The 13,241-nt window shown below is 41.6% G+C and overlaps 1 long non-coding RNA gene across 1 annotated transcript in view; it reads right to left on the reverse strand.

Annotated features, from left to right (window-relative positions):
* LOC115365776 (uncharacterized) overlaps nt 1–7,249 on the reverse strand; it is an 8,094-nt gene extending 845 nt beyond the window's left edge. Inside the window, exons 1-3 of the long non-coding RNA XR_003928788.1 lie at nt 6,886–7,249; nt 1,629–1,779; nt 1–595 (exon numbers count right to left, since the gene is read on the reverse strand). The exon at nt 1–595 is cut by the window's left edge and continues 845 nt beyond it. This is a non-coding gene — a long non-coding RNA (uncharacterized LOC115365776). The remainder of the gene's footprint in view (nt 596–1,628; nt 1,780–6,885) is intronic.
* Nucleotides 7,250–13,241: the final 5,992 nt, after the last annotated feature.

The following is a 13,241-nucleotide window of genomic DNA, read 5'->3' on the forward strand; positions in this document are numbered from 1 at the left end:
TTAAAAAAAATGTGTTTGTTTTGGAAAAATCTGGCTTGAAATTAATCTGTCAATATTTCATAAACTAGCATGATTCCATTTTTAGCGACATAACTATTTTGTTAATATTTTACAATAAATACAGAACTTCAGTAGTGATCAGAAATGTGTTTAACTTTGAGGCCAGCAATCAGTTTGTAAGAGAACTTACAAATACTGTTCAAATAAATATCCGTGTTCATTTCCAGCCTCCAGGAAAAAGACGAGAACAAGTTTAAAACACAGAGCGCACCCTGTGCTTGTTTTCTACTCAACAGACCAAACTTCTGTCTGTATGTCCCGGGTTGTTACTCCAAAACAGGCAGTGATCGTCTGGTAGCTGCCAGCGTCATCGGGATTCTGGGATGCTGGACGGTGCACTCACACTCCTCCCTGTGCGGCGGAGCGGGGGTCGACTCGTCGCTCTGAGCCCGTCCTTTGGTTTGGCAGGTGGGGCAGCAGGCGGTGCGTCCGTCCTGTCTGCAGACGGGACAGGACAGGACCAGCTGGCAGCAGAAGTGTGTGGAGCGGAGCTGGTACTGGTCCCACGGCGCGCCGCAGTACCTGCAGTCTGAACCTGGGAGGAACAACGTCACGACAAAATGACAGCTGGTTTCCACTTTAAGAGCCAGACAGAGTGAATGTGACCACTGTACTGCTGACTGGTGGAATAATACACTGATTTATTACAGGTGACCACTTGCAGCTTCAAGGGTGACCTTTTGATCATTTAAAGGCAGAATGAGTGGAATTTCCTGAAAAAACACAATGCATCCACTCAAAAATAATCCCTCTCAGTCACCACTAATGAGCCACTAGCAGTGTGTGTTGGTGTGTGTGTAGGCAGAGACCCTGCCCTCTGCCTGGGTTTTCTAGTTTTGCTGAGCTCGGGACACTGGGAGCGGGTGTGTCACTGCCAGCCAATCACAGTGCAGCACGGAGCCAGATTGAAAGCATGACATCCAATAGGAAGCTATGAAAATCGTAGACACGGACCACGGAAAAAAGGAAATCTAGCGAGGTGAAACGACAAATCCTACTCATTCTGCCTTGAACTACAGCATGTGAATATTATTTTCATTGCTTGATTAATTTCTCAATTATTTTTCCACTTTACAGGTTAATCATTCAGCCTGTGACATGCCAAAAAATAATGACAAACACTCATCAAAAGTTGCAAATAAATCTGCGACACTGGCAACATTTTATTCTAGAGTACTAATCATAAATGAGACAACCTGCCCGCCACAATTTCAGAGGCTCTCCACTCAAATTCATTTGTTCCTGTTCACATTTTTAGATTAGACCTTTATGTTAAATCTTGAGGGCCATATCAAGTATTAAATCAAATCAAATGATGACATGAACAGATCCTCTCATCTCTGGAAATTAGCAGAACCCAAAGCGATGTCTTCAAATTGCTTCCTTATAATCAATTATAATCAAAATTACAATCTCTTGAATATCTGTCCACTAAATAATTGATGAACCAATTTAAAAAAAAGCAATTTAAACTCCTCAACAATAAGGACTCATTGAGAAATCATGTAATTTGTCACTACTCGGTAACAAGTTCATGTGGGTCTCGCGTGAAAACACCTCACTCTCACCTGAGATGACGTCGTCGTTGGAGGAAATCGTGTAGTGCTCGTCGAAGACAAACAGCTTCCCTCGGTAGAATCCCTCTGGGAAACGCTCCAGGTATTTCTGAATGCCGCCTTTCAGCTGGTAAACCTCCTCACACCCTCATCCGTCCACATCCTGCAGGACGGGACAGGCGGTCAGGTGACAACTAATCCAGACCAGGTGATGGCAAAACTAACTAGAAAGTGGTTCATTTTGGCCTTGCCTGGTGAGTCTGCCAGCTAAATGGTGCTTTAAAGTCGCCATGAAATGACCTCACATGACCTCTACCTCTTAAATAGTGACATCACTCTGCACTAGTGGGTGAACATTTAAATTTCAAACAATAAAACCTTCACAAATCTTTCAACATCCCCTCTTATCTACCTTATCCCTTCAAATGAAATTTTTTTTCTCTCCCAAACTGAGATCCTGTTGGTTTGCATTTGTGAATGATCCTTCCTGCCAAAACCTCCTGTTTCAATTGGAAACACATGTAATCAAGAAAGGGAGAGTCCTTTTCATGGAGTCTTTAACCCTTTGATGCATGAATTATGAAAGCCTGAGTCAAGATTTTTTTCTTATGTGTTTTTACTCTTCTTAGGGCATGAACACTTTTGTGAGTCTCCATACTTCTTTAAGGATGCAGGACTGGTATTATCATGTCATAATACTAGTATTAATATGTTTTCAGCAACATGAACTGACAGTCTCTGCATAAACCTCGATGGGGGGAAGCAGCAGAGAGCATTCTAACAGCTGATATGCAATTCCACCATAGAAACCATTGCATTTAGGAGAAAATGACTTTAAACAGCTGTCCACTGTAGTGACCGCTATGCACCAAAGGGTTACTAACCACGCAGAGTGTAAACGCACTATTTTGCTCTAAAAAAAATCTACTTGGCAGGTTCAAAAGCAAAAGCAGAAATCTTGATATTGTGATTTACCAGCGGTTGCAGAAAGTGGATAAAATAGTGAGTTTGATTTCCTGGGCATGAGGCAAGAGAGACACTCGATAGATACAGCCTGTACAATATGAGTGACACGTACACTCTTAGAAATAAGGGTTCCAAAAGGGTTCTTCATGAGGGGCTCAGGTTCTACCCAGAACCATTTGCTTCTGAAGAACCCTTTTTTGAAGAAAGGGTTTTTCAAGGGTTCTTTGTAACACTAAAGGTTCTGGTAAGAACCGTTTTGATCCAGAGAACCCTTTGTGGAGGAAAGAGTTCTTCAAGTATTGTTGAAAGCATGGGTATAAGATCCTCACCCTACATCCTACATTAATGTAATTAAACTTGCTCAATAAAGAGGCAAATAAACAAATATAATCATCCCAGGGAGAATTTTGCTGTTGAAAAGACACTTAAACAGGGTACCAGCACTGAGTCTTGAACCCTGCTCTCCCATGTAAAAGATAAATGTGATACCACTCATCCACCACTGCTATGTAATTAAACAATACATGTTGAATAGACCTCTATCCTGTCTTGAACCCTCAATCTTCAAAATAGCACTGCTATGCTGTTACCTACTGAGCCACCATGCTATATTGTTATGCTATGCAACTACAACCTCTGGAGGGAGGAGCTCATGAGCCATCAAAAGAGAAATAAGAAAAAAGAAAATGGTATTTTCTTTTTGGACTGTGGGCAGTTAACCATCCTCATCTATTTTTCCTTGAGTATGGATAGTGCAGGCGCTGGTGGGATGATAATGTCAGGACTTGAACCCCGATCTCCCAGAGGAAAGGCTGAGGTTCAGTGTGTCAGGCCAGGGAGCTGGCTACCCTGCCAATGGCCATGTGGGAGCTAATAGCTGGTTTTAATGTGGATTGCGTCACATGGTCTGCCCTTCTCAGCAAAACAGGTGTGACACATCAATAGTGATGACTGTGGTTAGAGGCCAGACTGAAGTGACAGAAGATCAAAAACTTCAGAGGATTAAGGTAAGCTAAATATGATTTCTTATTTCAGCAAGCTTGACTCTAGCTAAGGACTTTTTATGGTGAAAGGTGGACTATTTTAATGCATGCATTTGTTTCTTGTTTTGATTTTTTTTTTTTTTTTTTTTTGTAGAATGAGTTACACAGCTTGAACAACAACTGAAGTGTGCCACTGGCTTGAGCAAGAGGGTTATAACTTAATAACTTGTATTCCTTTTTGTTTTGAAGAGAATGATATTGATGGAGCAACCCTCGAAATTCTCTCTGAGAGGATATCAGAGAGATTAATCCCATCAATAAAAAAACAAGCACAATTCCTCAAGTATCTCGAGCAGTTGAAGTCATCATCATCATCGCCATCATCATCATTGTCAACAACAAGAAATTGGAACAGGTAAAATGCTGTCAAGATACTATAATTCTGGTCATTTGTGGGGGAAACTTTATTTCTCTACTAGTTACAGTCTGTTCATTACTATTTCACACAGCTCGGTCTAACATATTCTTGCATTTTTCCATATTACAAAGACCTCATGATGAGCAAACAGCTGGACCTGCTTCACTGGGTCAGTTTGCTTTCCTCAAAGCATTAAAAGATACACTTGAGGCAAAGGACCCAGAACTTTTGTCCCCTCGGAGAAATGATCTGTCACTGTATGACATCCTCAGCAGCCAAACAATGTAGGTTACTTTTATCATTATTATGGAAAACTACTGCACATTGTAGCTTTAAATTGAGATTATACTCCATATAATGGCACTTTAAGACAACATGTTCAACTTATTCTATTATTTCTCTCCCCAACCAAGGTATCCCTCAGCCAAACAATATACAGAGATTTTAAGCCTGTTCATACGCAGATGTCCCTTCATGCGGGAGAAAATTGGTTCAGGACATGTGAGTAAGCACAAAATGAGTCTGTTAATGTATGTTTGCATATCTTAATTGTATAGATATAGCTACTGTACATACTGTATCTCAATATATAATAAACAGAAAATGCATTCACCTAATGTTCACATTTGCCAAAAATGAGTGTGTCTATCTTTTACTGTATAGGTGTATTTTACAAAATGGCTTGATGTTGACAAATCTGGACAATACTGAGGTCAACAATCATCTCATTTTCGACTGCACTATCCCCTTAAGTAAACAATTCCTCTCTTGGTTGTAGGATGATTTACGTGAGTCTCTAACAAGTTCAAAAAGGAAAGACGACCCCTTATTGGTGACTCAATGGTGCAACAAATGTGTCCAAACTTTTCTGTGGCAGGATCTGGAAAGAAGCACCATACTCCGGGTCAACCAAGCCAGCTTTTCTACATAACCAGGCCCGCTGTAAGTCTTTGGAAACAACATATAACTTAAGCATACTTTTTAAAAAATGATCATGTACACCTCATCTTAGTGGTTACCTCTTACCATATTGTTGTGTCATTTTTCATGCATCATAGGCTCAGGAAGATGGAGACTTTGGAGAGGATGAAAGGACCATTCAAGCTCATATCCAAAATATGTCTACAGAGATGCTTAAAGTACACTTTGGTAACAATTTTAGTTTATGTTTGGGGTCAAACTGACCCCTAAAAGATGTTAGTAAATTTGAACATAACAGGAGGGTTAATGTGGAAACTTTGTGGTGTTCCCTCACTTTCATCTGATTCTATTCCACTCTCACCATTAGTGCTGTATGTGCCCATATGCTGATTGCTCTCATTGGACCATGCATTATTTTATTGTTTGTAGATAGTTAACTGCTTCATCTGGTGCAGTGTAAGTCTGCCTTAGATTGATGCTTTTATCTTCTCTCTCTGCCATGTCACCATTGCTGGAGATTACATGATGTGATTATGATGCATAATCACAATATGATGTGTCTGGCCTGAGTCCTATCATCATGTTGCTGATTCCACAGGACCTATGCTCACTTTTGACTTGTTTTCCCCTCGGACCTACAAAGCCTCTCCTCTTCTGTTGGACTGTCCTCAGAGAGTCTCCCCTCCTTATCCAACATTGTTCCAAGTTTTTTAAATAAAAGAAAAAGCTCATTAAAATTGTTTGAATGTGTCCTCAGTCTCAACATTATAAACAACCACAATATAGTATAAGTAATGAAATAACTGTTTTGCCTGATCTGTAGAATACAATATGGTTCTTCATAGAACCCTCAGAAAATGGTTATTGGTGAAACCCTTGAAATATGAAAGGGTTCTTGGTGAAACTGCCTGGATGGGTTCTAGATGAAACCCTATGAAGGTGGAATGGTTCTGGATGGAACCTCCAGTAAGGGTTCTTTGTAGAACCTCTCATGGGGGGTTCTGGGTGGAACCTTTCACAGACGGTTCTAGGTATAACCCTCCAAAAGGGTTCCAGATGTAACCTTTATAAAAGGTTCTACCTGGCACCAAAAAGGGTTCTCCTATGGAGACAAGCCGAAGAACCTTTTATGGTTCTAGTTAGCACTTTTATTTCTAAGAGTGTAGGGATGATAGGGCTGCCACTGTTAACTAACTCTTGCCCTCATACAGTGAAAAATAGAGAAAAAACTGAAACCGAGCCAGGTGGACTCACCTTGGAGCTCAGGTAGGCGGAGCCTACAAATAGATTATCACAGCAGAAATACAACTGTAAAGAACTAAATTAAAATATTACAGGAACATTACAGTGGCATCAAGATTAAAGAAAAAATAAAGTGCAATAAAGTCAATAAACCCACCTTAGAGCAGCACAGATACACTGTGAGCCCCTACGGTCACGTTAGAAAAATATTATAGGCCTACTGACAACACTGGAAATATAAAGTAGCTACCATGCAGCTCAATGAGGTCACCAGAAACTCACTGATAACTGAGCGCCACGGTACTACAGGCTGTATGAATACAGGAGACTGAAAAACACCACACAGCACATGTCACAGCGCTTTAACGGTGATGGTTTGTTGTTTTAGTGTGGATCTCGGGAGGAAGATGTGTGTGTGCGCTCAGCTTAATGAGGATCCTAACCAAACCATTCAGGTCCTTTTAATAAACTTAAACCTGCGTGAGTAACGCAAACCCTGTGCGCCGGGACAAAAACATTGCAGGAAAATAATGACAGCAGAGCTCTTCCGCATGAGTAAAAAAAAAAAAAAAACAAACAAAAAAACAGTACGTCACATGGCTTTGCTCGACAGGGGAAATCTGCCTCCAAAAAGATATGGCATGCGTGGTCATCCTCAACGCAGGCGGAAAACTACTATCATCTGGCTTCTTTAATTGTATGTGTTTGTTTGTTTGTTGATTAGAGGGGATGAACTCACCTGCTGCAGCACCTCAGCCTGCTTGGGGCTGAGGTCGCCAACCCTTCCGCTCATGGTCGCTTGTCAGACGCGGAGGGGAAAAGCCTCCAGAGCGAGCCGCGCTGCCGCAGAGCACAGAGCCTTCGTCCCCGGACAGAGCACCGTACCAGGCGGACTGCTGGGTTTCATGCGTCCCCGTCTGCCTGTCTGCCTGTCTGTCTGTCTGTCTGTCTGTCTGTCTGTCTGCCTGCCTGGGCGCACCGAGTGATGCTCAGACTGTCTGCCGGTCAGCTGTCAGGTGAACAGGGAGAGGGAGGGAAGACATGGAAACAGAGAAACGCCCACAACCAGATGACTCCACCAAAGATAGGACACATGACAGAGACTTCACCCGAGAGGAGGGTGGAGCACCGAGCTCTGGCACAGCCTCTTTTTATTTCAGGGGACCACGCGGTTCGTGTTTACGGAAAGGGATTAGAAAAAAAAAAAAAAAAAAAAAAAAAAACTCAGACTCGCACTTAATCCCCCAAAATCCTAAAATTGAATTCTGACATTAATTAACTTGCTTGTGCGTGTGCACTGTGTGTGTGTGTGTGTGTGTGTGTGTGTGTGTGTGTGTGTGACCCCAGTCCTTGTCCATACATCATTTCTACAATCTATTTTATTCTTAAACTTATTTAGTTTTTTAATTCTATGAATTCTTATTTTTTCCACTGTTTTTACTATCACAATTTACTTCTAAATGCCATTTACCACATTTCCCCTACTTCTTTGTTGTTTGTCTTTAGTAATATTTGTCTCATTCTGATTCTGATTCTTGATTAATGTGTTTTATTGTTAAATATCTGACATTATTTGATTAGTGCTAATATTTTCCCTGAAATTCATTAGAGCTAATATTTGCCTCTTGGTAAACATTACACTCCTGGCTAGTCAGGATGTTTTTGCATGAACTGGAATGATTGAGAAAAACTGTAAATACTTTTTCTTCTATATCTGTTGCTTTTCTTTCCTTCTCCCAGGGACAATGCATTGCATAGCATTTTAATGTGCCGGGTGTCTTATTTGATTTCAATTTGATTTGATGACTTGTTCCTTCCTAACAATAATTATCTGTATGAGAGGTGTTATTATCTGCAGCTTGATTTAAAAAAACAATCTCTCTCCGTTATCAAATACCTGTCTCAAACATACTGAACAACATTAAACAAAATAGCAGGCAACACTGTGTTGAATTGTGCATTTATTCATTTGCACAAATTGTTGGGTCAGACTATCGATACCAAGTGAAGGGATCGCTCTGTCTCAGATTACACATAGACAATCTTTGGTTGCTGAAATCTTACACATGCGCACACACGACCGCGAATTTAAAATAGCATATAATGAAATAAAATAAAATAAAAAATAAAGGATGATTAAATGATGGGTTACAGTGGACATGACGTTTATTGCTGCTCATCCTGATAATATGATGTTTGGTCTTGTATGCGTGGCACGCGCCGGCAGAAACACGTGCAGTTTGTTTAGAGGCGTGCAGTCCTGCAGCGGAATCTGTGGCAGTGTCACATTCATTCATTTATTCATTCACACAATGAATGAATGAATGAATGTGACAGGATGACCCGTAATCTGAAAACGTCTTGAGATGAGTTTACTGTAAAATACTCGTGTTTTTCTAATGTAATTTAACTCTGTTAAGTCTGACACACATGCACACGCACACGCACGCACGCACACACACACACACACACACACACACACACACACACACACACACACACACACAAACACACACACACACACACCACACACACACACACACACACACACACACACACACACACACACACACACACACACGTGTTCACAGAAAAGTAAATCTATCGAAATTTCATGAGCAAACAGTTTATTTTGGTGATATTATGCGCAACATCTCAGCCGCCTCGGAAGGTGTGTTCTCTCCGGTCTTAGACTGACGCACACAGGGAACTTCACACGTGAAAACTGGGCTAAATGCAAAATAATGAGTTACCTTGTTGAAGTCAAAGTCAGTGAAGCCTGTGTTGAGAAAAGCAGGCGCCCATCAGCATGTAACACTCCTCTCATCATGTGTGAAAGTGAACTGTTGACGTAATAGCAGATATAAAGATGTCGGTACATTATTGTTTATTCTGCTGGGAAAAAAATTCTCAAGCTCTCTCGCGCTGACAGGTGACAACTCATGTGGGATTCCGTGACGTAATACAATAGGCCATGACACGGCGTGCATGTCTCCATGACGTCACAATCAGACAGCATTTAGTCGAGTGCCTCGAAGGGTTGGTTGTGAGTCTGTTTCTGGTTGTCACAGGCTCTCACCCCGAAACACACCTCATCCACCATGGAGCCCGAGAAACGCAAAACTCGACCTCCACACCACCTGAACCCCCAGCCCAAAGCAGGGGGTTCAGCACCCAAGGGCCAGAGGCGCCCTGCGGGCACCGCGCGTGAGGACAAAGCGCGCGGGCCCCAGCCCCGCCTCCGACAGCCCAAATCCCCGGCTGTAGTCCTGATGATGGTGCCAAACCACGGGACACAGCAGGCTGCCGGGCCTGAGGGACTCAGAGCCACAGAGACGCCTGCCGAAAAGCAGACGCAGCTGGCTCTGACCACTCAGCCCGAACACCCGACCCAGCTCGACGACACCACCCGGCCTGAAGACACCACCCAGCCCGAGGACTCAACGGCGGACATTGTCTTGCTGATTGACTCCAACGGGAAATTCCTCCAGGAGGACAGGCTTTTCCCATCACACAGGGTGGAGAGAAGATGGTGTCCTACCATCAAAGCCGCCTTGGACATTCTGTCAGAGACCAGCCTTGGCTCACCAAGCCATATCCTGATTCATACAGGTGCAGACGACCTGGTGAAACAGCAGGATAACATGGCCAACTCTTTCAGAGGTGTCATAAGGAGGGCTCATCGCAATTTCCCTGCGTCTAAGATCGTGGTGTCCACTCTGTTGCCAAGAACAGACGTGGACCCGCAGATCATTGAGAGGGTGAATCAGAGCATCGTGGCAGATTGCAGCAAACTGCAAAATGTCCACGCGGTCTGCCACCCCTCTCTGACGACAGAGGACCTCTTTGACCACGTGCACCTTCACAGAAAGGCTGTGTCTGTGTTTGCGAAAGCACTGAAAGATGTCGCATTCAACAGAGCAGCTACGAAGGTGAACGTGGCTCTGGAGGAAGAGAGCGGCGCCTGCGGGATTGCTGCGGAGCAGAACATCGCTCAGCAGGACGATCTCTGCACGGTCGCCGAACAGGACATCCCATCTTCCCCCCCTCCTCTCCAACAACCAGGAGCCCCAGCAGAGATCCCGGCCGCAGAGCCAAGCGCCGGAGGACAGGAAGCCCAGGAGGACGGTGGCTGCAACAACGACCAGGCCGCTGGGAAGAGCGTTGAAGAGCTCCAGCTGGAGCTTCAAGGAGCTCTCCAGGTCGCCAACCAGCAGGCCATTAAAATGAAGGCTTGTGAGGAGGAGTTGGAGGCGCTTCGCCATTCAATCACCCAACTCGAGGAAATGGCCCTCACACAGAAAGCCGCAAACATCCAACAAGCAGCCACCTTTGAGGAAACCATCGCCAACCTCCAGATCCAGGTCACGGAGAAGGACCTGAGTGAAAGGAGCGCGGTACTCAAAGCCAAAGAGCTGGAGGATGCCATCGACCAGGAGAAAAAAAAATGTCCACACCATTCAGGACAAACTCCTGGCTAACACCAAAGAGATGGCGGTCCTAACCGAGGAGACGACACAGCTGCAGAACCAAGTGATGCAGCTCCAGGAGGAGAAAACCTCCCTCCTCAAGGCCAGCGAGGACTTTGAGCGCGCCCAGCAAGAGAAACAGGAAGAGTGGGCCAAGAAGGAAGCCAGCATGTTGGAGAGGATCGCTGAGCTGGAGAAGAAGAAACGACGGGGTGCAGCCAAAAGATTCTGGAGGATGATTACCAGGCCCTTCAGAGCCTGCTTCTCCTCCCGCACAGATGACTAGAAGCCTAGCGTCTGTGCATGCACACACACACACACACACACACACACACACACACACACACACACACACACACACACACACCAATTTCCAACCCCCCCACCCCCAACACTATCCCATTCCCCACACACACACACACACACACCAATTTCCAACCCCCCCACCCCCAACACTATCCCATTCCCACACACACACACACACACACACACACACACCAATTTCCAACCCCCCACCCCCAACACTATCCCATTCCCCTTTCCCTACTAAATTAAAAAAAAAAAAAAAAAAGAAACTACCTATTATGATTTCTGTAGAATTAGAGGCTCAACCACATTCAACTGCGAGTGTGAAGTAAACTATCAGTTGCTTGTGTGTGTGTGTGTGTGTGTGTGTGTATGTATACATACATACATATATATATATATATATATATATATATATATATATATATATATATATATATATATATATACATATATACATATATATATGTGTGTGTGTGTGTGTGTGTAGGTGTGTGTGTGTATATATATATATATATATATATATATATAGATAGATAGATAGATAGATATAGATATAGATATACATATATATGTATATATATATATATATATGTATAAATCTATATATATATTGAATGACTTGAAATAAGACAAATATTCTGGGTAAGATTTTGAGTTTTTGCAGTTAAGACACTTTTTCAAGATTATTTTGTTGGGCGTTATTGCTCTATTTGATAGTGACAGTGAAGGCAGGGGAGAGAGAGGGGGCCTGACATGCAGTAAAGGGTCTGGGCTCAGATTCGAACCCAGGCTGCTGCGATAAGGACTCGGCTTATCTTTTAACCACAACAGTTTGTATTTACTCCTGGGAAAGTTTGCAGCAAATTTCTAACTAAAGCAGGAACAGACGAGACAATGAGCAAATTCATAACTACACAAAGAGAGCGGTTTCAAGTCTGCATGTTCTTGGCTTGCTGTTATTTCTGCAGTTGTTGGAAAATGTATTATATTAAATGATCAGACTTTACCTAAATCCCCTGTTGAATTATCTGTCTGATCATTAGCAGTTACCAAGAACTGTAATCAATTTTAAACTTGTCAAAACAAGAATAAACCTTTCTGCTGTTCATCAGTATAAGTTGAAAACAAAAATAAAAGCAGACTTCTTACAGTTTGAATTAAATACTCTTGTGTGGTATATAATTGTCTCTCTGCATCATCTGCATAATTGACAGAGCAAGCAGAGGTGAATTTCTAGTCTTTTCTCCCAAACAATCTTGATGTTTTGTGTTTTTTAAATATTTATGTAGACCATAATGTTGTTAAAATTCATTTTCCGGTATTTTAAAACATTTCCATACACCCAGGCACTCTAAAAAGTTAAAATAGATAAGACCCGGTGGCAAATGTAAAATAAATAAATAAATAAATAAATGTAAAATAAATAAATGAATAAATAAAAACTACTTTCAAATTTGAATTGATAGAGTGGGGTTTGCCTGTTGCCATGGAAACCGTTTAGAATGTGTGTGTAATCTAAACGGAATGGGATTCAGCTCCAATTCAGGTTGACGACATGATGAAACCATGGCAACGCTGCAGTTTTTACACATCAGACTGTAGTGCGATGAGTAGTTTGTTTACTTTTCTCAGTTCAGTTTAGCTTCACTCAGCCTCCAGTGTTTTTTTTTTTTTTTTTAGTTTATTATATATTTTTTAAAATGTTTAGTTTTAGTTGAATTTTTATTAGTCTCAGTACAAGATTTATTTATTTATTTGTTTTCTATGCATTCTTATATTTCCACTTTTTCACTTCCTATTTTTAATTACTTCATTATTCACTTTTTTCCCCTTTGCTTCTTTGTTTGTCTTTCATAATATTTGTCTTACTCTCATCTGGCTTTGATTTGATTCTACTGTTTTTTTTTTAATATCTAACATTATTGGATTAGTGCCAATAATTTAGTTTTTTATTCTTTAATAAACTAAATTAAATTAATAATATAGTTTTGTTAGGTTAGTGCCAATATTTTACTTTATCTTTTAATGAATTAAATTATTAAATAATTTAGATATATTAGTACTAGTAATTTAGATTGTTTTTTAATAAATTAAGTTGAATTCATTAAATAATTTAGATAGATTATTACTAGTAATTTAGTTCATTTTTAATAAATTAAATTAAATTAATAAAATAATTATCATTGCTAATAATCCCCCAAATGTCCACCAGATGGCAGCCTCGTTCGCTACTTTAAAAACCTAACAAACTTATGCTGTTTCCGGTCCAGACCGGAAGTTTCCTGGCTTGTTTACATTTTTCCCTTGCAGCTGGGGA

The sequence above is a fragment of the Myripristis murdjan genome, chromosome 9 (genome assembly GCF_902150065.1).
Source record: "Myripristis murdjan chromosome 9, fMyrMur1.1, whole genome shotgun sequence".
Taxonomy (NCBI): Eukaryota; Metazoa; Chordata; class Actinopteri; order Holocentriformes; family Holocentridae; genus Myripristis; species Myripristis murdjan.